The sequence below is a fragment of the Pongo abelii genome, chromosome 5, assembly GCF_028885655.2.
Source record: "Pongo abelii isolate AG06213 chromosome 5, NHGRI_mPonAbe1-v2.0_pri, whole genome shotgun sequence".
In the NCBI taxonomy this organism is placed as follows: Eukaryota; Metazoa; Chordata; class Mammalia; order Primates; family Hominidae; genus Pongo; species Pongo abelii.
The window spans coordinates 24218180-24243367 of record NC_071990.2 but is presented as its reverse complement, the minus strand read 5'-3'; the positions used below and the strand labels follow the sequence as shown (position 1 = coordinate 24243367).

At 38.7% G+C, this 25188-nt stretch overlaps 1 non-coding gene across 1 annotated transcript; it reads right to left on the bottom strand.

The window, feature by feature from the left end:
• Positions 1–7963: 7963 nt before the first annotated feature.
• On the bottom strand, positions 7964–8067 carry LOC112134042 (small nucleolar RNA SNORD46). Its single transcript, XR_002915625.2, has one exon. It is a non-coding gene; the product is annotated as a small nucleolar RNA SNORD46 (small nucleolar RNA).
• Positions 8068–25188: the final 17121 nt, after the last annotated feature.

Sequence of the window (25188 nt, the reverse complement as noted above, 5' to 3'; positions counted from 1 at the left end):
TTGCAATTTACTTTCAGACATAATTTGGAGGTGGCAGTAGATCAAAATGTGTCCATGACTTGTTAACATGCCTTTCTTTCTTCCTCCTTAGCCAAAATCCACCTTAAATGAACTACAAAGATAGAGCGAGGTGTTCATGTCGGTGAGAGGAAGCATTGGTTCAGAGTGTTAGTGACTAGTATCACCACGCCCTCCCTTAAATGCTTTCAGGCTTGCATGCTTATGGCTCCAATGGCGCACACTCAGGAAGGAATTGTAAAGGAGCGCCCAGTTATATTATAAAGCCTGGATGTATGGTTTGCAGATAATGGAAATCCTATGGATTTTCACTGATCCGGTCTATCTTTACCAATAATATCTCTCTCTTCTCCCTTATGTTATTAGAGAACCTGATATTGGCTATTCCAAAGATTATTTTCAAATAGTTTTTAACAAAAATAAAACAGTGTATTAGGAAGAAAAAAGTAGACTATATGAAGAGTTTGTGACTGCTCAATTTAACTTGTTTTTTGCCTTATTTCTATTAGGACTGTTTTACTATATTTTTGCCCTAGGGATATCAGCAAATATTTATTTTTCCTAGCATGATATATTTAGAATTTCAAGCAGATTTCTTTATAATTAGAAGGCATCTGATAGAAATTGTAAAACTTTAGAAGTTATTATAATGAAACCAATTCCTGAATCACAACTTCGTGGACTGATTAAATTAATTTATATTTGCCTTGTGAGGTATGTATGGGGAAAACATAAAAACATAATTAAAACATAATTTCATCCTTTTTTTGAATTCTTAAGAGATGTTCTTCCATAAATATAGAAATAATATATTTTTCTTAAAGGATATATTTTTAATTATGTGGAAGTTGTAAGCTTGAAATTTTAACTTCTAGTGCTTTTCTAAAATTCACAATTACATGTTTAAAAAATTTTTTCTCTTCCAGGTTTCATTTGGAATAAGGAGTTGGCAGTTATATAAAGCACTTAATAATACTATAGAAAATAGATGTGTTTTTTCTTAATATGATTTTGGTATTTTCCACAGATCAGAAGTGTAAACAGAGAGATAATGTAACAGTATTTGGAAGAGATAAATGACACAAGGATATAGTGATCTGGGAGCATGAATTATAAACAGGGTACTATGTTTCTGGTGTAAAATCTAAATTGTGCTTTCTTACTAGCCTTACTTTTTCAAATGGGATGATATAAAGCACTGTGGGCTATAAGCAACAATCTTGGGTTGCTAGGCAAATAGATCAGTTGATCTTTATTATTATTATTATTATTATTTTTTGTTTGAGATGAAGTCTCGCTCTTGTCACGCAGGCTGGGTGCAGTGACGTGATCTTGGCTTACTGCAGCCTCTGCCTCCCGGGTTCAAGCGCCTGAGCCTCCTGAGTAGCTGGGATTACAGGCATCTGCCACCATGCCTGGCTAATTTTTGTATTTTTAGTAGAGACAGGTGTTTCACCATGTTGTCCAGGCTGGTCTCAAACTCCTGACCTCAGGTGATCCGCCCGCCTTGGCATCCCAAAATGTTGGGATTACAGGCGTGAGCCACTGCACGTGGCCCCAGTTGGTCTTTTAATATTAAAATTGTGCACTATTACTGGGTCTGGAGTTAATGATTTCAAATAGTTTATAAAAATAACTGATTAAAAGTAAGAAATTATAATTATCAAGGTGATTCTCTTTTCTTTCTTCAATGGAGAGTTTCTCTCTTTCTCTCTTCCTCTTCTAATAAAAATATTTCTCTTTTTTTCCTGTCCTTTTATTCATTATAATATGAAGCTTAGGTTTTAGGAAACACCTTAAGTTTCATTTTAATGAAGCACGACATTGATATTTTACATGAATAATAACGTTTGGTATTTTAAATATACTTCAAGGAGGTAATAGACCACAATAACTGTACCAAAAAAACTTAAAAATGGGGACATATTCGTCCCTTGTGTGTACATATTTTACCACTTGTTGACAAGATACAATTGTGACCTACTTTGAGGGGATGAATAACAACTTATCACTTTAAGACACTTTGCAAACATGTTACTAAAAAAAGGTGCCTAGCCAAGGAAAAAGTCATTCACTGGGAATTAAAATTGTGGATGTCACTTCAGAGATGACTTTAACATAAATGCTAAAATTTCATTCACCTCACAAATGTGGCAGTTTTCTCTGTGGAGAATGGTGGTCTCCGTGGCAGACTGGCTCTCCAAATTAAATGAAACTCATTGACAGACCTGGGATCATTTATGTGAGTGGACAGACAAGATCTTGGTTAGGCTTCATGTACTGTTTTCTAGAGAAAGTAAAACTACAAAAAACTTATGATGCTTTTATGTGATAACCAATATAATGCTTTAAGATGTTAATTCTTTGTGATGCTATATACATAGTTTTTATAGTTTTAATTTTATGAAACTACTTTGTTAAACTTATCTGGATTTTAAGACATTTGTAAACAAATTGGGGCATTAAGAATTTTAGAGAGCAAATAAAGAAGATTTTGACGAAAGTTGTTTTGAGGCTAAGGATGTTTTACCTGGGTTAGCTTCTGTTAAAATAGCTGTTGAGTGCCCATTGACTTATAAAATATGATACTATGACCATAAAATAACTTTTTACTTCTTATTCTTCTCTATGACCTTAGGATGACTTTATTTTTTTAAGACATTTTTCCTATATGTTTTTTGGGGGAATGTTAGGATGCCACACTCATAGGAAAAGTGTGATGCTATCATGCCTCCTGTTTTATTGTAAAGGTGTGAATTCTTGCTATGTGGTGTGTGAAGACAGAACTATCCCATACATACATGGTTCAGAGTGAGATATCTCTAGGCTCACATTTGTGGACCTATATTAATATGGTATTATTCCCGCCAACTCTTCCAATTTATAGCTCATAAACTAACATCTTCAACATTGTCATTGAATGACCTACCTTATACACAAAGGATAAAGTTCATTCACGTAGAAAAAAATCTGTGCATTTAAATTAGTGGCCACAAGACAACAGGAAACTTTCTTTCCTTTTTTGTTCAACAAACAGCAAAAGCAAAGTTTAAAAAGTAGATGAATTGATGAACAGAAAGCATCACATGGAAACTGTGGCCAATCTGAACAGAAATATAGCATGTAGACATAGATATGTATCAAATACTTATACAGATGCACTCACACACTTTAAAACATTAAAAAGGCCTCCTGAGGCACGTGTTATTAATAAAACAAGGCACTTTTGGGTGAAGTTGAGAGAAGCGATGAGGTAAAACGTGAGAGGAAATGCTAAGAAATGATATATATTATGGTGCTTTAAATCTTGATTTCCTAAGACTTTAAGAGATTTAAAATTCTTCTCCAAATAAGAAAGAAACCAGCACGTCAATGAAAAATGTATTCTAGGGAGGTGTTGAAACAAATCCAGTTTTTAAAATGCGATATATCACATAAACCAAAACAGAAACCAAGACATACATATCTTGTTTTCCTGAAGTAACTACAGAGCATGGTTCTTTTTCATCAACCTTAAGCACAATATATTTCAGGTGTAGATTCTTTTGTACCAGTACACACTCTATTATTACCGTTTGTGACCATGTGTGTGCATGTGTGATTTACATAGATGTGTCAGGACTCTTTTTCGTACCGGTTAGCCAGGTGTATCACAAATAGAATGAAAGACCGACTTATTGGTCCATTAGTTTATATAATGTTCAGGTTCAGTGCAGAAACATTTTGGCATTCTTATCCTTCAGGAATGAAACCATTTTTAAAAGGTTGGTCTGTTACTCTAAGATGATGAACACATACAGTTCTTTGTCATTAAATATCATTTTTGTAAATACCACAAGATTTTTCCTTTTTAAAACATACGGGACATTTAGATGGGACTGATTTTTGTTCTCCCTACATGAAATTTGTATATTTCCTCCCATGAAGTTTGAGTGACATGAATGGGGAATACAAGAGTGTTCCCTTGTGTTGATAAGGAAAGAGATACAGTTTTTTGAAGAAGCATAACATCCTGTAGGAGATGGGGAGTTAGGAAAATTTTTTAAAATGTCTGGATTACCATAAGGCATTTATAAAATCAGGAGGTAACCAATGGAGCTCCATTGACTTACGCCAACAACAACTTCAGCTTTACTCTAAGAATGGGACCAAGTGAATTCTCTGTACTTTCATCAGCTTGAACCATATAGTTTGTGTTTCGTTTATTGTCACTAATGCAATGACATATAGAAAGAGGGAATGATTGTAGTCATTCTTAGGAGAATTTTCAAGAAAGCCTGTTTTGTCTTTTGCTTCAGTGTTTTTTCTTCTGTCTTAAATCTTTAATGGGTACAATGATAATGGGTGATTGTTGATATAAGTAAAGATTAAATTGAAAGCCGGGCATTTCACACCTGTAATCCCAGCACTTTGGGAGGCTGAGGCGGGTGGATCACGAGGTCAGGAGATCGAGACCATCCTGGCTAACATGGTGAAACCCTGTCTCTACTACAAATGCAAAAAAAATTAGCCAAGCGTGGTGGCGGGCGCTTGTGGTCCCAGCTACTCAGGAGGCTGAGGCAGGAGAATGGCGTGAACCCGGGAGGCGGAGCTTGCAGTGAGCCAAGATCGCGCCACTGCACTCCAGCCTGGGCGACTGATCAAGGCTCAAAAAAAAAAAAAAAAAAAAAAATTGAGCTCATTGTTTTTATATAATTTATTATGTTTAGAATATCTCTTTAAGGAAAATTATTTGTATTTTGATCAAATTATGAGCATTTAGGTTTTTCTGTATCAGTGCACTCTCTAAAATGCTGAAGTTCACTCTATCTTTTGAGCAGGTAGACCTACGTTTTATATAATCAAAATGTGTTTAGATGGTTTATTGCTTGTTTAGGATGTTGTGTTGCTAATATTTCATGTATTAATCCTTTTTATGGCATTTTTTCCACAAACATTAGAAACATTTTTGACTTAAAATCATGTAGAAATTCAGCACATTAAAAGATACGTCTGTTTCTGTTTGGCATGGATATTCAGCTTCATTATGTAAAGAAATTTTTTTTACAGTTTCACATACATGATGTTTATGTGATAAAAATTTTAAGTATATTCAAAAGTCACCATTAGTTCTTTTATGAAATAGTTTTACAGAAACAGAGGTCCAGAATTTTTATTATAAAGGTATATTTTAAAACAATGGATTATACATATTACATGCATTTTGTGTACATATATCTATAGGAATCAATTTACAATTTTCCAAAAACATTCTGCTTTAGTTTGTGGATATTCACTGCTTTCATTCTATTTTTGAATGAAATAGTTTTGCTATTTTCTTTATGTATGTTTGAGAAACCAAAACAGTTAAGCACAAGCATTTTGTTTTATTGATATATAATAACAAATGTGTGATTGAATCCCATGACTAAGAGTACATTAATATATTTCTTGTACACATGATCAGTTTATCTTTGTTATTCCATACGAGTGAAAAAAAAAAAGCCTCCCCAACAAATGAGGCATCTAAATTGCCAGAGTCAAATCTCTTTAGACTACATGGTTAATTGACATTAGAAACTTTCTACCACCAACAATGTAATTTCTACAAGGTATTGCAAAATTGCTAGCATGCATTTGTTGTAAAATACTTATTTATGAAAATAGCTTTCCTGCAGGTCTCCAAGTGTTTTTTTCTCCCCCTAGTGGGACTCTAGTCTATTAAATCCTTGTATAGGATTCTCAAATGCCCTCATAATCAAATTCAATCCTTCATTAGAAAGAGAAATGATAGAGGATGTCCTACACTTACTTTTGGTTGATTTAACAAATTCATTGCTTTCGTAGTAACAGAAATCATTCTACAAATGCAAAGACAATACACATTAAGTTCAAAGTTAGTGAGGCAACTCCCATCGGTTACACTATATTTGTTCTTTTTGGCTACAGATAACTATTAGGATTGTCCTGGTTCTCTTTTAGTTTCTGGCTGCTAATTTAGTGGCTTCTTTTAATTCTTTCAATCCCTAAGATCTCCCTGAGCAATCTCATTCACAGTCATGATCTTAACAGCTACCTGTGTGCTTTCGACTTCCAAATCTGTACCTCCAGGTCAGGCTTCTCCCTGGGAGCTGCAGATCCATGTATACAACATTCAGTTGGATATCCCATAGTTACTTCCAACTTAAATGTTCTTGTCTTTTGAAAATATCTGTTCAACATGTTGTTGATTTCTATAAGTGAATCTTGTATTCAGTACCTTACTGAATTTTTTTTTTTTTTTTTTTTTTTTTTGAGATGGTGTCTTCCTTTGTCACCAGGCTGGAGTGCAGTGGTGCGATCTTGGCTCACTGCCACCTCTGCCTCCCAGGTTCAAGCAATTTTCCTGCCTCAGCCTCCTGAGTAGCTGGGACTACGGGCGCCCGCCACCACGCCCGGCTAATTTTTGTATTTTTAGTAGAGACGGGGTTTCACCATGTTGGCCAGGATTGTTTCTATCTCTTGACCTTGTGATCCGCCTGCCTCGGCCTCCCAAAGTGCTGGGATTACAGGCATGAGCCACCGCGACCAGCCCCGAACTACTTCTTAGAAGTGGTTTGTAGTTTCTGTAGGACTTTAATGAAGACTGTAATATTATCTGCAAAAGTAACATTTGTTTTTTCCTGTTTCAGTCCTTAAAATTACTACTTTTTTTCTTATTGAACAAGCTATAACCACTAGCACATATTGGATGGAAGCAGCAATGGCAGATATTTTTGTCTTAACATTAAGGGAATGCTTCTAGTATTTAATATTGTGTGATGTTTGCTTATGTTTCTGGTAGATGCCTTATATCAATTTACTCCTAGTTTTCTAAGAGTTATTTTATTTGAAAACTCTGAGTTTATGAACTATGAATTTTATAAAATTCTGCATTAAGATTCTTACGTTTCTCCTTTAGTTTTTTAAATGTTGTAAATTACATTACTTTTTTCTCTAATGTTAAACTTCTCACATTCTTAAGACAAACACTAATTGGTTATATATATAATTTTTACATGTTTCTGGATTTGATTTGCTAATTAGAATTTTTATACCTGTTTGTAAATAGAATTGATCTATTTTGATTGTTTTCATACATCCTCTTTCCTGGTTATAGTAGTAAGGTTGTGTTACCTTCATAAAATAAGGAAGAGGGCTTTCCCTTCTTTCCTACTCACTAAAACGTTTGTAGGTTTGGGTCATCTTTTTCTTGAGTGTTTCATTACTTATAAAACTGCCTCAGCTTGGTATTTGTGTGTGTGTGTGTGTGTGTGTGTGTGTGTGTGTGATTGAAGTTTTTCTTTTTTAAAATTGAATTTCTTTTCTGGTTACCTGTCTATTCAGGTTTTCTGTTTATTGGCAATCTATATTTCTTTTAAAAATTATTAATTTCTTTCATATTTTCAAATTTATTTGCCAAGTTATTTATAGTATTTTTAGAACTTTTAAAAACTCTTGCCTAAATGTAATAATGTTCTCTTTTTCCATTTCCAATATTGTTTACATCTGCTTTTCTATTTCTTGTTCAATATTGCCAGATATTTGTTTTTATTAATGTTTTTTAAAGCAACACATTTTTGATCCTCTGTACTGTTTATTTTTTTCTATTTCTTTATTGCTCTTATCACAAATATTTCCTTTCTTCTGCTTTCTGTGTGTTTTCTATAATTCCTTAAGTTGAATGCCTTTCTAATTACGTTTTGGCTTTATTCATTTCTAACATGCTTTTGAGGCTATCAATTTACTAGTGTGTATCATATTAGCTATAACCTCAGATTTTGATGTAAATTATTTTTTATGGTCACTTGGCTTTAAATAGGTTTTGTAATTTTCTGTTTGTTCATTGACTCACGGGTAAATGCGTGCTGTGAGTGCTCTACCCAGATCCCATTTCACTCAGCTGGTGCACCCACCTGTCAAATGCTATGGGTGTTCTTTAACTTTAGCACAGTCACTATAACTATGACAAGTCCTTGCTCTGGCAAGTGGCACATAGCTGACCAAGATGGCCACAACCACACCTAGGGATGCTTTTGCATCGCCCTCGAGTGACTGTTTACTTGCTTCAGAGAATTGCCCGCAGTCAAACAGAAGCTGCCTTGGCCAGGAGGTTCCCTTCTTGCATTAACAGCTTGCAGTCAACAACAGACCCAAAAGGAAAGATGTCATCCTTTTGCCTCAAGGTGGGACTAACTCTGATGCAGTGTGTGCATCAGAGTTGCACACTCTGCATTCGTTTGCCTCAAGGTGGGATCAGGCTGCAGGTACTTTTTGGCTACATCTTGCAATACTTTTAATCTGCATCTTGGGCCACATCTTGCTGTACTTTTCCCTCCACCCTGTCCTGCTTCTCCCACTCCTCTTATGAACCATCCTTCAATAAATCATAGAAGAATCCCCATCTCAGGTTCTGCATCTAGGGGGCCCAACCTAAGACAGGGTATCAGAATAGCTTAGGCTTTGGAAATAGATTTTCAGGATGGAATTCTGGGAATGGGTAACTTGCTGGCCTGACAGCAATGGATATCCCATCACTGGAGGTAAATTGAGTTTTGATAGTCTCTGGCAGGTTGTAGCAGTGTGATTGTGAAGATTTTCATCTGTGGCAAACTGGGACCATATATAGGTTGAAAGGGATGCACTAGCTAGTGCAATGCCTGTGGAGTTTGGAGTGTAAACTGAAAAGGGACTGAGACAGATCTCAGTCGATCAGAGGTTTATTTTGCTAAGGTTGGGGACATGCCTGGGAATAGAAACAAAAGTTACTGTGACCGGTGCTTTTTCCATAAAGGATTTTGCAAATTTCAATATTTAAGAGGAAAGAGCAAGCAGGAGGGGAAGAAAAAAGGGATGGAGGGTAAGCATAAGGCAAGTGATTACAGTCTTGTGAGCCTTTGAGTAGCACTCAGTGAATCTACATTTTACTTGCGATTAAAAAGAGAGTAGGGGAAAAAGTCAATTAGGCATTTGTCTCACTCAGTAAATCTATATTTTACATAAGATAAAGTAAGCATGTGAAATTACAGCTACCTGTGAACAAAAGGAAAGCAGTTTTGTGTGTGTGTGTGTGTGTGTGTGTCTCAGTTCCCAAGCTTAACTTTCCCTTTGGCATAGTGAGTTTGGGGTCCTGAGATTTTATTTTTCTTTCACAGGAGGTATGTGGAGAAATAGTAACTCTAAGGCAGATTGTGGAATTAGGTTGCTTTCACTAAGCATGCTTTAAGAATTGAAAAAGAAATGGCAGACTCAAATCTATTAATCAACAATTCAAAGCCAACTGTGAAATTCAGAGGACTTCACTGGTAACACTTAAAAGGATACCTTTCTCCTACATTCAAAAACAGATAGAGCTGAAGATCAGAACTAGGACTTAATAAGAGGTACTGAATTCTCAGCCTAGGTAGGTTCCCCCAATGTCAAGTCCTTAATGGGGAAGGATTAGAACTCCAGGACTTGGTGTGGGACAATCAGGGTACATGCACTTGAGAACTTTGAACCTCCTCCAGTTTCCTTTGAACCTTTTGCATGTGCGGAAATGACCCGTTCTCCTTTGTTGGAAGGTAGAGGCCCCTCATTACCTGAAGTCTACGCAGAGGCCTCAAATGGGAGCAGAGCCCACTTACTAGACAATGCTCACTCTCCTGCAAGAAGCAGGGTGGCATGCCTAGAGTTAATTCTGAGGCAGTTGGATCAACTGGGGGAAGAATATATAACTGGATAAGGAAGAATTTGTACATTTGGAGCCATGCCCTGGTGACACAAGATTTAACCCCCCCAGCAAGGGTCCTGAAAGACAGATCTCGTGTGCTGCTGGCATGACTCTTGGAAGATTGCAAAAAGCACAGGTTCCAATTACATGAAGTAGAGATGCCAGACTGTGATGGCAGACTATGGAGGAAGGGATCAGAAGGCACGTTGATATGAGCATGCCAGAATGAGTCTCCTATAAAACAGAGAAGTGTTAGGAGAGCTTGCAGGCACAACATTTGTCAAGGTGATCAGTGTGCTGGTTAACACGAGCATTTTAGAGAAGCTCAGTGGTGGCTATACTTTGTAGGCAAGGGTGGAAAGTAGGAGATGCCATTGGAAAACTGGGTTCTCTAGCAGCAATAAAGATAACGGGGGTCCCAGAATAGCACTTAACCATCAGAAGCAAGGTGAGAATTATTATGGGCAGCAATATTAGAATGACAGCCAGAAGGCCTTGCAGGATCTGTAAAGATGGTCAACAGGATATGGTGTTTCTAAAGGCAAGATATATGGGCAGCTATCAAGGGTGTGCTTAATGTGTTTTATCAAGTGGAGTAAAGAATGGTTGAGAAGAAGGCTGAGGTCAGCTGTTCCAATAAACAGTGAAAATCCTTGGGCTGGGTTTCATCCTGAACTATTTTTTTAGTCAGAACCCATCAACTGAAGAAGCTGGGTCCTCATGAAGAGGACTCAGAAACACCCTGGCATGAGCAGTTTAGTAATTCCCCAAGTCCTTCCCCAAAGTGACCTACAAGCCAATTCCTTGGATAATCTATACACTGACAAAAGGGAAATGCACAGCTTTTTTGAGCACTGTTGGATTCCAAGTTGACACTGATTATTGAAGACCCAAAGTAACACCTGATCTCCTCTATTACAGTAGGACATATGAGAGATAATAGAGTCGTTACCAAAGGCCATACATAGCGCAGTGGGTCCTCTGCATTCACAGACCCAACAAGTGGTCATATTTCTTCAGTCCCAAATGTATAATCAGAATCACCATTTTTAGCTGTTGACAGACTTTTCACACATTAGTCCCTATGAACTATAGGTTTTCTTCTGTTTTATAATTTTAAGCTGTCTTCTACTGGAAGGACCTATGAATCATAGAATAAGAGGTATTACAGCAGAAAAGGCTGAGTAGAAGCCCCTGAAATGCCCCCTTCCAGGCCAGTAAAATAAAATATTACATATTGAGGGAATGGGAGGTATTAGTGCTATCCTCAAATATTTAAAGGATGCAAAGGTAGTAGTCCCTGTTACATCCCTTTTAATTTACTAGTCCGGCTGCAGCAAAAACTGAATGGACCATGGTGATGATAATGTACTACCATCACTTAACAAAGTAGTAGCCTCAATTACAAAAGCTTGTGTCAGATGCAGTATCTTTATTAGAAAAGATGAACACAGCCTCTGTTCATTTTATGTGGCTATTGATCTGGCATAGGCGTTCTTCTCAATTCGTGTTAGGAAGGAGAATCAGAAGCAGTTTGCATTTCAATGGGCTAGACAAATTTTGTGATCTTGCTAAAGGGCTATGTTTTTTCTTTGGATGTCATTACTACTGTGACAGCGCTTTTTGGTTACTGTGGGAATAGCCATAACGTTTTTCATTCTCTTTCAACCTTTCTGTACCATTATAAGAGTATCTCTTGTAAATGGCAAATAACTGGATTTAAAAAAAAAAATCAATGAATCATTGTCTTTTATATAGGAAGTCAATTCAATTTACATATATTTTGACTTCATTCTATTTTGCTATTTCTATTTTTCATATTTTCTCTCTCCTAATTCTGGAAAATTCTCAGATACTGTCATTTCAAGTATTACCTCAATCTTATTTCAATTTTTCTCCCCCTTTTCTCTTTTTAGATACACAGAGGATATTTAATTCTTTTTCCAAGTCTCAGTCTGTCTTTTATATTTTTATTCATTTATATCTTTATTCTGGGTTATGGGTAATTATTTCAGATCTTTCTTCAGTTCCTTAAATCTTTCTTTAGCTGCATCCAATCTGCTGTTTTTTTTCTTTCATTTTGTTTTTAAGATTAATGACTATGGTTTTCATTTTTAGAAGCTCTATTTGGTTTTCTTTTTCTTTTTTGTCTGTTCAGAGATCTTGTTCTTTCATTACATTTTCTATGCCTTCTTTTACGATTTTAATAATTTTGAACATATGTAAATATTGTTATAGATACCCACAATTTTACAAATTATGTTTGTTCCCTTGGGTGCCTATTTTCCCATCTGTTGTGTCTGCTGAGCTTCTCTCATCAGGATTCCTTTCCTTGTATGGCCTGCACATTTTTCATTGTGAGCTTATCTTTGGATTCTTTGCTTGCATGACACGTTTATACTCTGGGTTGTAGAAGTCTTTCTGGAGGGATTTCACATTTCCTTTTGCCAATGTCCTAGAGCTTTCATGGTTCTTAGACCAATATTATGTCTATTCTTTTGATTTTGGAGTCTCAAACTACTTGGGTAGTATATGTTTGAGACCTGCATGTTATAGAATTGGATTTGACTTTATATAGATTTTTTTTTTTTGTAACTAGCAAGAGGCTAGGGTGGATAGCAAGAAGTCTTGTTTCCATTCTATTTCTAGGAGCCTAGTAGAGTAGGCTGTTTCTAATTCCCCATTCATAAACTGACTGTTGCATGAGGGAACCTATGTTAGGGAGGGGTCTCATATTCTTTTTTTCTCACTTTAAAAAACCTGCGTTAGGGTATTTATTAAAAACTCACAACTAGCATTACATTTGATGGCGAGAGTGTATGCTTTCTTCCTCAGATTAGACACAACATATTCTTCTATCACAGTTCTCAGTCCTTAATTCAAAGTAAAATATCAAATAACAGCCAGAAATAATGACAAAGAGTAAAGGGCAACACATGAAAGTAATAATTCACATGAAACTATACTTCATGAGAAACTTTACGTACTTAAAAATTGACACCAACTCTTTTTTTTTTTTATTTTTGAGGTGGAGTCTCACTCTGTTGCTGAGGCTGGAGTGCAGTGGCATCATGTCGGCTCACTGCAACCTCTGTCTCGTGAGTTCAAGTAATTCCTCTGCCTCAGCCTCCTGAGTAGCTGGAATTACAGGTGCTCACCACCACGCCCAGCTAGTTTTTTAAATTTTTAATTTATTTTTATTTTTAGTAGAGACGGGGTTTCACCATGTTGGCCAGGTTGCTCTTGAACTCCTTACCTCAGGTGATCCACCCACCTCGGCCTCCCAAAGTGCTGCGATTATAGGCGTGAGCCACCGCACCTGGCCGACACCAACTCTTTATTAGCAAAGAAAGTTTTATACACCCAAGTTGAGAAGTTTTTGTTATAGTAACAGATGGAATATATAAAATGGGTAAGGATATCCAGAACCTGTCACAAAGGTGAGTAAAAAAAATCCCAACAATTAACAAAGACTCATTTTTTCAATGGCCTATTAATCACAGAACAACTATATAAAAATTGAACCTACCTATATATAAGAAGTACCTTTAAGGCCAGGCGCAGTGGCTCATGTCTGAAATCTCAGCACTTTGGGAGGCTGAGATGGGTGGATCACCTGAGGTCAGGAATTCGAGAACAGCCTGACGAACATGGTGAAACTGCATCTCTACTAAAAATACAAAAAATTAGCTGGGTGTGCTGGTGGGCGCCTGTAATACCAGCTACTTGGGAGGCTGAGGCAGGATAATCACTTGAACCTGGGAGGCGGTGGTTGCAGTGAGCTGAGATCATGCCATTGCACTCCAGCCTAGGCAACAAGACCAAAACTTCATCTCAAAGAAGTAAATTTAAATTCACACAATGATTCAACACAACACCACTACCTGTTAAACTCCTGTACTATTGCTCATGTACAGAATTCCCACCTCAGTGTTCTCTTGCAAAAGCAGTGAAAATCCATAGTCCAGAGACCCTCTTTAATAATGAGCCATTGATAAATACAGTACATTTATGAGTCGTATAACATTTTGTTTGTTTTGAATTTTCTCAAATATTTTACAAAAATTAGTTGGCATCAGGTTTTCCGTATTTATAGAATTTCATTCCAGTAGTTTTCATATAATTTTAAAAATAATTGTTAACGTTGAGAACTTTCCTGTATTTTCCATACTGCTAGAGTTTCAATCAGGCATGTATTTTTTTTTTTTTTTTTTTGAGACAGAGTCTTACTCTTTTGCCCAGGCTGGAGTGCAGTGGCATGATCTTGGCTCACTGCAACCTTTGCCTCCCAGGTTCAAGCGATTCTCTTGCCTCAGCCTCCTGAGTATCTGGGATTACAGGCTTGTGCCACCATGTCAATTTAATTTTTGTATTTTTAGTAGAGTTGGGGATTCACCATGCTGGCCAGGCTGGTCTCGAACTCCTGGCCTCAAGTGATCCACCCGCCTTGGCCTCCCAAAGTGCTGGAATTACAGGTGTGAGCCACCGTGCCTAGCCACGTGTACATTCTTATAAGGTCCATCTCCAGTGTACAGTCATGTCTTTTTTTTGCCACCTCTCTGCCTTGCATGGGAATAAGGCTGGAGGTCCATCCCTGCTGTGTGTGTTAACTGTCAAAGCCCTAGGCCTCAGGGTTTCTGTGCAGACCTGATACCTCCTGAATTTACCACAGTAGTGGCTGAATCTTACACCACTTGTTTATTTTAACAGATAACTATAATATTTCAGTGGTTTAACAAAATATAAATGTATATAAATATAAACAAGTGTTCACATAAAGTGTGAGGCAACGGATGGGGAACTGTATTGCCACACAATTATTTAGGGAACCAGGCTGACAGGGGCAATGGCACTTTACTCATGGCTCCCAGGTTGCCCAGCCTGTTGACATCCAGCCGGAAGATGGCAAAAGAGGGAGACCAGAATCACAGGGGAGCTTCCTAAATGCCAGGCATGGGTGAGGTGTATAATTATTTCTGCCTGCATATGGTTGGCCAGACCTCAGCCACATGGCTCCAGCTAGATGAAAGAAAGACTGAAAAATGCAGACCTGAGCTTGGCAGACACCTTCCCAAGTCTACTTTTTTTTTTTTTTGAGACAGAGTCTCACTCTGTCACCAGGCTGGACTGTAGTGGCGTGATCTCGGCTCACTGCAACCTCCACCTCCCGGGTTCAAGCGATTCTCCTGCCTCAGCCTCCTGAGTAGCTGAGATTATAGATGTGCATCACCAAACCTAGTTAATTTTTGTATTTTTAATAGAGACAGAGCTTCTCCATATTGGCCAGGCCAGTCTTGAACTCCTGGCCTCGTGTGATCTGCCTGCTTCGGCCTCTCAAAGTGTGGGGATTACAGGCGTGAGCTGCTGCACCCAGCCCCCAAATCTTAATGAAAGAGGAGCTCACATCTTTAGAGGAGAGTGAGCCATCTATCACTAGAATTTCATATCCATTGGATATTAACAAGTTCAACATTTTCCTATCTAATGGTGCATGACCAATATTTGTTGAAATGGGTGACATGGATTTAAATAACTATCTTATAAGATAGAAAGTGCTAAAGGGCATTAGAGAAATAAAGATGAAGACGTTCAGTGGAAGGAGAGGGATCATTTCCATTTCCATTTGAGAAATCAGCAAAGACGTTGTGGAAGAAGTAGCATTTGAACTGAGACTAGGTGTGTGGGTAGGATTTGGACATGCCATCTCTGGTTAAGCATTAGGCAGCTCCTTTCTAAGAACACTCAAGTAGTATACATGCCATGAGCAGACAAGGGTGAGGTTGACTTTTTTTTTTTTTTTTTTGGGACGGAGTCTCACTCTGTCGCTCAGATTGGAGTGTAGTGGTACAATCTCGGCTCGCTGCAACCTCCACCTCCCAGGTTCAAGCAATTCTCCTGCCTCAGCCTCCTGTGTAGCTGGGATTACAGGTGCCCACCACCATGCCTGGCTAATTTTTGTATTTTTAATAGAGACGGGGTTTCATCATGTTGGCCAGGCTGGTCTCAAACTCCTGACCTCGTGATCCACCCGCCTTGGCCTCCCAAAGTGCTGAGATTACAGGCGTGAGCCACCATGCCCGGCCGAGCTTGACTTTTTATGAGCTTCCCTGAGTCAGAATCCCTCGTTCACAGACCACTCTGGCCTTGCCAGCTCATGCTACCTCTTTGACTCTCTTCCTCTTCAATCTCGGGTCACTTCCCTTGTCTCTAGTGCTTAAGTACACAGGCAGCATCAGGGATACTTGGTTTTAGTTTTGGCTTCGACACTTATTGTGTGACTTAGGCAACTTTTCCAATCTCCCTGAGCTGCAGTTTTCTTCCTTATGTAAAAGAGAAATAATAATAACATGCTACTTTGTCCACCTGTGAGGATTTAAGGCAGAATGTATGTACAGCACTCAGCACAAAGTAAGCATTCAGCAGCTGTGAGATATTGTAATTATTAGCTTGTTTTTTTCTTGCTTGGTTTTTTGGCATCTTCTTTTGAAACTCCTGGCAACCTTCCCTGGCTTCTTTCTGCTTCTCTACTACCCACTTTTGAGTCAGAACAGTTTCTTTCTTGGTTCTTCTTCATTATTAACAAAAATACTGCCCAGAGCTCTCTTTTCAGTCTTGCTGTACTTATATTACCTTGACCTGTTAGGTTCATAACTTTTTTTTTTAACTAAAGCTGCTGATTAATTTTTAGGATGTCCCTTAGAAAGAGAGGGGAGATGGTATTGGCATTGATGATGGCGTATGTGTGTGTATGAGAGTAGGATGGAGAAAGCCCATTCTACGTGCTGTGTAATCATCTTGACATTAGCTTTGGTAAGCTTCACAGCACTGAACATAAAAATGGTTTACATGTAAAATTTGGGGGAATTTGTCTTCATGGCTACCTTAGAGTCTTAACTATGGCTGATTCCATCCCATGCAGCCCACATAGAATAGCCACAGATGATGTGAATGGTACATTGGAAAGTTTCTGTCTGTGATTGTCATCATCCATGAAGTGCTCAAGGTGTTAGGCTTCTGGTAAAATACTAGTGGGCAACCAGATACCTGTTCGGGTATCATGTTAGTGTGAGGATCTATACATTGTCTTCATCATCAATAAAAGGTTTATTGGGCCCTCTGCCATGTAGAGCATCATGCCTCCAGCTGCCAGAGAGTAAACCAGGCCTAATGCAGGCTCCATATCCTAGCTTTGCTGTTCCTCTGTACAAGTGACCCTGACACAAAGAGGGGGTCACCACCGGAAAGCCACCCATTTTCCACCAGCTGCAGTGTCACGTCCTTCTGCATTTGCATTTCTGAGAGGCAGTCTCTGGGTAGAAAATAAAATTTGGATGATCATTTGGGTTATTCAGATGAGGAAGTGCAATTTTGCCCTTCATTTCTAGGAGTGAAACTTTAAGGTCCACTGAGATTACTTTGAGGTCCATGGTGGTTACATCCAGTTTCTGAGGATATCCTAGAAAAAGTGTCTGGTTACTTGCCATGGAAATTGCTTTCCTTTCTTTGGCTGGAGACCATCATCCTCAAACTAATTTCCTGTTTGGTGCTCGGTATTTGAAAGCAGGAAATTGTATTAACGAATAGGAAGCTGGAGATGATGGTGGAAATGCATTTAGAAATTTGGCTGCTAGGGAAATAATTTTTGCCTCCCTTAATTTATTAAAAACCTAGATCTTATTTGGCATCTTCTTCCCTCATTCTTATTCCCATTATTAGCCATTATCAAAAGAACATTATTAAGTACGAATGTCTGCTTGGCACTAGGAGTGAGTGAGTGAGTCCCTGCCAACTAGGAGGATTGTAACAAAAACGATGAGGACAACAACTAGCTGCAAGAACAATAAATAGTTGCAAGAACAAAAATATCAGTATGAATGTGATTCTTTACTTGATAGATACACTTCTAAAGCCCTCACATGGATTAAGAAAAAAATCCACTACAGCCCTATGAGGAAGATACCGTTACTTCCATTTTATTGATGAAGTGTGTAAGGCATGGAGTAAATAATTTGTTTAAAGTCACACAACTAGTAAATTGAAAAGTCTAGATTCACCCTTTCTCAGGTCGTGTTATTAGCCACTATGTTCTACTGCTTCTAATTTAACCAGAAAACACTAGAAAGAGTAAGCAAAAATAAAAGTGCGGATTATTACACTCTAGGGTAGGCATATTTTGCAGGATGGGAGTGAGAAGGGAATTTGGGGTATTTCTACTGTCTTCCTCAAAAGCACCCCTCCTCAGAGGAGAATATACATTTGCAACTTGAATGAAGAGTTAGGGTGAGGCAGGTGGGGACAGGAAACAAGGAAGTCAAGCAGGAAACAAGACAGTCAACGCACAGCAGAGACTCAGCTCCTTGGACCCGGGTTGCCCAACCTCTTCAGCCAGCTCCACTCCATGGAAGGAAGAAGCAGGCTCCGGTGCCAGCCTGGCGCAGCCTCACTGTGACACATCAGCAGCCTTTTGAATGTCACCTGAGGCAGGTGAGTCTAAATCAGCCACCATATTCGTTGAAGCTTTTGATCCCTAATGTTGGAGCAACATGATCCGGTAACATAGATTCAGGTCTAGGAAGTTTATAAAGTCAGATTCTGTTCTGGGTCTTTTCTGGGATAAATAGCTGGCTGGAAGTCACAGTCATTCTGAAAGGCTGAAAATAACTAGCACGACATTTTAATGAGTTAATAAATCTTTCTCACTGAACTACATGGAAAGACATGAAACATCACACTTTAGCTATTCACTAGGCTTAATTAAACTTGATGTTGAAAAGGTCAGTGCCCTGTCTGGTGAGTTCCAAATCACTTCAGATCCGACAGTAGGGGTGACTGTAGGGGTGAAAGCAAATGTGTTCACAGGCAAATTGGGAGACTTATGCCTCTATTGGAGCCTTAAACAGGTATGTTTTAAATGGGCCTTGCCCCAGATAAGTAACAATTAGCGTTTATTAAGTGCTAGCTCTGTGTAAGTCATTGCTCTGATTGCTTTAGCTATGTTAACTAATTTAATCCTCAACAGCAACCCCAGTAGGTACAAATTTTTAATAATTCTTGATAGATGAGGAAACTGAGGCCCAGAGAGTTGTAGTGATTTGGCCAATGCCCTACCTTTGCAAGTCTGCAAAATGATAGAGCCAAAACTTGAATGCATAGTCTGACTCCAGAGCTTGTACGCTTAACCACTAGGCTATCCTGCCTCCCTCAATCAGAGTTGAGCTGTACTCACATAGTTAAAAATGCACACATCGGTGGGGCACGGTGGTTCACACCTATAATCCCAGCACTTTGGGAGGCCAAGGTGGGAGGATCACCTGAGATCAGGAGTTTGAGACCAGCCTTATCAATATGGTGAAACTCCGTCTCTACTAAAAATACAAAAATTAGCTGGGCTTGGTGGCGGATGCCTGTAGTCCCAGTTACTCAGGAGGCTGAGACAGGAGAATTGCTTGAGCCCGGGAGGCGGAGGTTGCAGTGAGCCAAGATCATGGCACTGCGTTCCAGCCTGGGCAATAGAGCAAGACTCTGTCTCAAAAAAAAAATAAATAAATAAAAATGCACACATCTCTTGTGGGAGATTAACACCTTACACCTTCCAGGAATTCCAGTGAATGCATTTTAAGACAGGTCAAAGCATGTAAGACACTCACATGCTGCATGAGAAATATGATTCTTACCAGTATCATATGGATTGGTGCAGGTCACAAGGAGGTCTGTTTACTGAGAACAATTATTGCAGTTTCTTCAACTCAAACACCTCAATTCAGCAAACATTCATTGAGCTTCTCCTGTGAATTAGATTCTGTGCTAGGTGTTGGGGAGAAATATGAGTAAGACATGGTACCAACCTTCAAGGAGCTTGTGGGTTACCGATTTGTTCTTATAAAATTTCTGGGAAGACAAAAATAGCATTCTGGACCAATCTTTCATTAGCTCAGCACTCCAGTTCAGTGGAATCTTACTTTTATTGCCTGCAATGGTTTAGACTGAATTCCCATGTAGTGGTTTTATTGCATATATAATAAATATAAAATAAATATGTATTATTATATATATAAAAATATGTAATATTTCTTGCCCATTTTTTTGCATCATATATAAAAATGCAGAGCCCTGTGCTAAAACATATGTTAAATCTGGGACATATTAAACAGAGATGAGTTGCAGCTACTTTCTCATTCTTTCTGACAGAATCTGTTCACAGGGAGGGAAGGCTTTGAGTCAGGCTACCTGGGTTTAAACACTAGTTGAATGACTTTCTGGCTGCATGACCACCTTGGGTGACTCACTTCATCTCTCTGAGCCCAGATTTCCTTATCTGTAAAATGGAGAAAGTAACTGTAGTCATCCTTACAATCCTTTCAAGGATAAATTATATTAAATGCAAAGATGCATAATGATATTTGTCACATTACTTGGCAAAGAGGAAGCTCTCAACACATCTTAGCTATTTCAATTATTTTCTCTGCCTTGTTCCATTTCTGAGTTCTGTTTCATCATTCGGTACCCTGAAGATGCTGACTAGCAACATACAGACGGTAGGCTCTCCCACCTCACCTTTTTTCCTAGAGCAGATAGAAAATTGGCATAGGGGCAAGATACAGGGTAACATTTGTTAGAGGTCCCATTATGACAAAAGCCCAACATTTCTTGTTGACATTTTCCATTTCTCAGAAGGCAAAGGAAACGATTCGTCTGATTCTGAAGTTGGTGATGTTGTAGAGGCAGGGACTTGGAGAGAAAGCTAACACACCTTAAGGGTTGGGGCACAGAACAAGGACCCTCCTCTGCTCCCTTTGCATTCATTTCTGATTCAGTCTCTGCTGCTCTCCCCATGCTGGCTGCTCTCAGCTCTTGTCTTCGATCCTTAAGTCTCCCATCACCTCTGGTCTGATCTTGGCCTTCTGTAGCAGACCTAACCCTCTGCGACTACTCAGACTGCTCCGCCAGTATAGTCCTGCTACACAGCTCTAGGAGGTGGTGTTTACATTGCAGTCACTGTAAATGGTGCCTCTTGGAGGTGTGCGGCTTGGTGACAGGGCTTGTTGGCCTTGCCATCTGTAGATGCTCACCCCAGGGCTCATGGGCTGCTTCAGCTAGGACGGGCTTCTTACAATTTTTCAACGTGCCTCACTCAGTCTTGGTTCTGTGTGTTTGCACATGCTGTTGCCTCTGCCTGGAAAGCTCTTCTCTCTTCCCATCATCCACTACCTCTGACCTGCAACCTCCCACAAAAAAGAACAAATCCCTTGTGAAGGCAAGATTATTCTGGTTAACTTCTACTCATATTTCAAGACACAAATTAAATATCACTTCCTTTGAGGCTTTCCCAGAACCTTAAACTAGAATCAATCATTTTGTTTTAAGGATCTGTTAATGCTTGTGTCCTCTTTTTTTCTAGCATCTAACACAATAGAAATTAGTTTAAAGTCTATATAAGAACTGCAGGGACCGGGGCTGTGGCTAGGACGGTCTTAAGTCTTCACTACGTGAGTAAAAATCATCCTGCCTTATCCCTGGCTTCCCCCAGCCCCTCAGAGGCAACATCTTTTAACATTTACTGTTTGAAATTCTTCTAGTGGCTTCTTCCATAACTTCAAATATTATATTTACTATTTCTTGATTTATTAATGGAGATAATAATTTATCTTTTTTTGAGACAGGGTCTGGCTCTGTCACCCAGGCTGGAGTGCAGTGGTGTGACCTCGGCTCACTGCAGCCTTGACCTGGCTAAAGCGATCCTCTTGTCTCAGCCTCCCGAGTAGCTGGAACCACAGGCATGTACCACCACATCCAGCTAATTTTTGTATTTTTTTTTTTGAAGTAGAGAGGATTTTTCCTTGTTGCCCAGGCTGTCCTCGAACTCTTGAGCTCAAGTGATAAACCTGCCTCGACCTTCCAAAGTGCTGGGATTATAGGCGTGAGCCACCGTACCCAGCCTAATTTCTTACAATTAAAGGTGGGGGTTAAATTTACTTTCCCTACCTCTCATTTTATTCTCTTTCCTCTTTCCATTGTTTCTTATGTTTTATTTTTAATTCTTTCACTGAGTTATCTTTACAGTTGTAAATTATAAACTTCAGTCGTTATTTATATCTATAAGCTTTAGCCAGCTACTGCTACAGATTGATTGTTTGTATACCCACAAAATTCACATGTTGAGACCTAACCCCTACTGTGATAGTATGAGGAGGTGAGGCCTTTGAAAGGTGACTGGGGCATGAGGGTGGAACCCTTATGAATGAGATTTGTGCCCTTATAGGAGGCTAAAGAAACCAGATGTCCCCCCTTCCACCAAGTGAGGATACAGCCAGAAAGCACCATGGATGAGGCAGAGAGCAGCCCTCACCAGACACTGAATCTGCTCTTGATGTATCTTGGACTTCCCAGCCTCCAGAACTGTGAGAAACAAATGTCTGTTGTTCATAAGCCACCCAATCTATGGTATTTTGTTATTGCAGCCCAAATAGACTAAGACAGTTACTCTTGACTCTTCACTAAATCAGATGAGGCTATTAGTGTCCCTACTTTTATTTCCTCTTATTTTTTTTATTTTGTTTTCTGAATTTTGCTAGCACTACCTTCATTTTCATATCATCAGATTTATCACACATACAGTTCATTTTACAATCATAATTTAGACTTTTGGCTATAGTTTGATTCTGAAAGTTGAAAACAAGTAAGAAGAGCTTGCATTACTTTGACTTTGTAATGATCATCACTGCAAAACTATTGAGGTGACAAGATTCTGTTTTTTTCTCTGTGGGTTCAATAGTCCCAGCTTTTGTTCTACAGAAATAGAAAGTGTTTCTAGTGGGAAGGTCAAGTTTCCAGTGGCTTCACTTTTCTTATGCTCTATCAATTCTTCTCCATCACGTCACAACCATCATTTCTTTGTGCAGTTTATTAAAAAATTTTCTTCCTAGAGTTTCTATTGCTTTGCTCTTTTCTTGTTGATAAGAGGTACATATATTTTCTGTAGACTCAGTTACCTTCCTTACTATCTTTCGCAGAAATCATACCTGCTCTTTCCCCAGTCTGACTTTTATCATTTTGTAGGTGGGCTGCTGTTCTCTGGGATGCTTCTTGGATCCTTTTATCCTTTGTGTCTAAAAATTTCACAAAAACATGCCTGACTTTCCTTTTTAACCATTCATATTGCTGAATATGCAGCAGGCTCTTTCCTTCCTTCCTTCCTTCTTCCTTCCTTCCTCTCTCCTTTTTTCTTTCTTTCTTTCTTTCTTTCTTTTCTTTTCTTTTCTTTCTTTCTTTCTTTCTTTCTTTCTTTCTTTCTTTCTTTCTTTCTTTCTTCTTTCTTTCTCTCTCTTTCTTTCTTTCTTCTTTCCTCTTTCTCTTTCTTTCTTTCTTTTCTTTCTTGCGTTCATTCGTTCGTTCGTTTTTGACAGAGTCTCACTCTGTCAAGCAGGCTGGAGTGCAGTGGGGCAAACTCTGCTCACTGCAACCTCCATTCCCGGGTCCAAGTGATTCTCCTGCCTCAGCCTCCCGAGGAGCTGGGATTACAGACTCACACCACCATGCCTGGTTAATTTTTGTATTTTTGTAGAGACGTTTTCACCGTGTTGGCCAGGCTGGTCTCGAACTCCTGACCTCAAGTAATCGGCCCACCTCAGCCTCCCAAAATGCTGGGATTACAGGTGTGAGTCACCACACCCAGTCTTCACCAGGCATTTTCAGTCTGAAGATTTTTGTATCCTATAGCTTTGGAAATTTTTTTCTATTATTTTACTGATAATTTCTTCTCAATTGTTGTTTTCTGTTATCTTTTTCTCTTTGATTGAACTTGTATGTCTTTACCAATTGTCTCATATTTTTCATTTTTAAAATGAGGGATTATTTTACTTTCCAAGAAATGCTTTCAACTTATTCTTTTAGTTATTTGTTATTTTGAACTACTTGATGTTCTTTTTCATAGTATTTTGTTTTTATCTTATGGCTTTAATTTCTTCTTGAAGACTGATTAGATTCTTTTTAGAGTTCTGTGGTTTCTGAAGTCCTTATGTTTCCCACTGAGTCTATTATTCCCTGTGTATGTACCACCTCCTTCAACGTGCTCGTTTTCCACAGATGTCTGATGACTCAGGTTGTACTTTCATATGTAAGGATGAAAGACCAGGTTGTTTATTCAGGACTGCTGGAAACAATTCACTCTGCTCTTGACTAGGTGGGTTTAGCTGTTCCATCGGTCTCTTGCTGGAATGAGAAGTATGACTGGTAGCTCTGTGTCAGTGGGCAAGACTCACTGGCTGGAAGATTTTGCTTTTAGATATAGAAATGGTGAGCTAGTCATCAGACTGGGTTTCTCCCACTCAAATGTTATATTGAAGGAAGCTTTGCTTCGGGGAACCCATATTCATACTCTAGGCTTAGTCCTCCCTAGAAAATACATTTTTTTTCTTACACACACACACACACACACACGATATGCAAAACCATTAGTGCCCCTATTCATCATCCCTTTATAGTGCCAGCACATTTCTTGGCTCTGAATAAAAATGCAATAATTGTTTTAAATAACCATATAATAGTAACACATAGCTTTTATGTATTTGATTCTGAGGGTTCACCACTTATTAAGATATGCTCTCTGTACCCAAGCAGCTAATAGTCAGCTTCTAATGGAAGGAACAGATGTGTAAACAAATCACTATAATAAAGAGGGATAAGTGGGATAGAATGTGTTTGTACAAAGTGCTGAATTTATTGAGGAAGAGACATTAAGTCTGAGTGTGTGTGTGTGTGTGTGTGTGTGTGTGAGAGAGAGAGAGAGAGAGAGAGAGAGAGATATCAAGGAGAACCTGCAGAGAAAAGGTGGCATTACTAGAGGCAGAAGAACATATTGGCATATTGGTGGAACATAGAGCCTCTGGAGCCAGGCTGCTTGAATTTAAATCTTGCGTATGTCAGTTACTGGTTATCCTTGGATGAGTTATGCTCTCTTTGCCTATTTCATTTCCTGTAAAATGGGTATATGATATTAGTCCTGACCTCATAGGGTTTTTGAAAATTAAATGAATTGATACATATAAAAGGCTTCAATGATCTCTCCTATGCAATACATGTTAGTTATTATTATTATTGCTGCTATTTCTTGATGTGGCCTTGAGTGATGAGTTCATAACCAGAGAATAGGCAGGTGGTTATTTTTGGGAAAATAAGCATTGTGAGTGAAGGCATAGAGGCGTGAAAGTGCAGGCACATTTAGAGAGGGGAGACTGGTTGCATATGACTAGAATAAAACCATAATAAAACCAGAAAGGAGCTGGACAGATCCCAGGAGGCCTTGAGAGCCCACAAAGGAGCTGCTTACACAGCCCTCTGTTATTGTATTCTGGCTTGAGGTCCTGTTCACATAGTAACACTATTAATGGAGTTAGGGAATCTCTAACATATATAATTTCTAAAACCTCTGGGGACACCTTTTAATAGGTGGCATGAACTAAGTT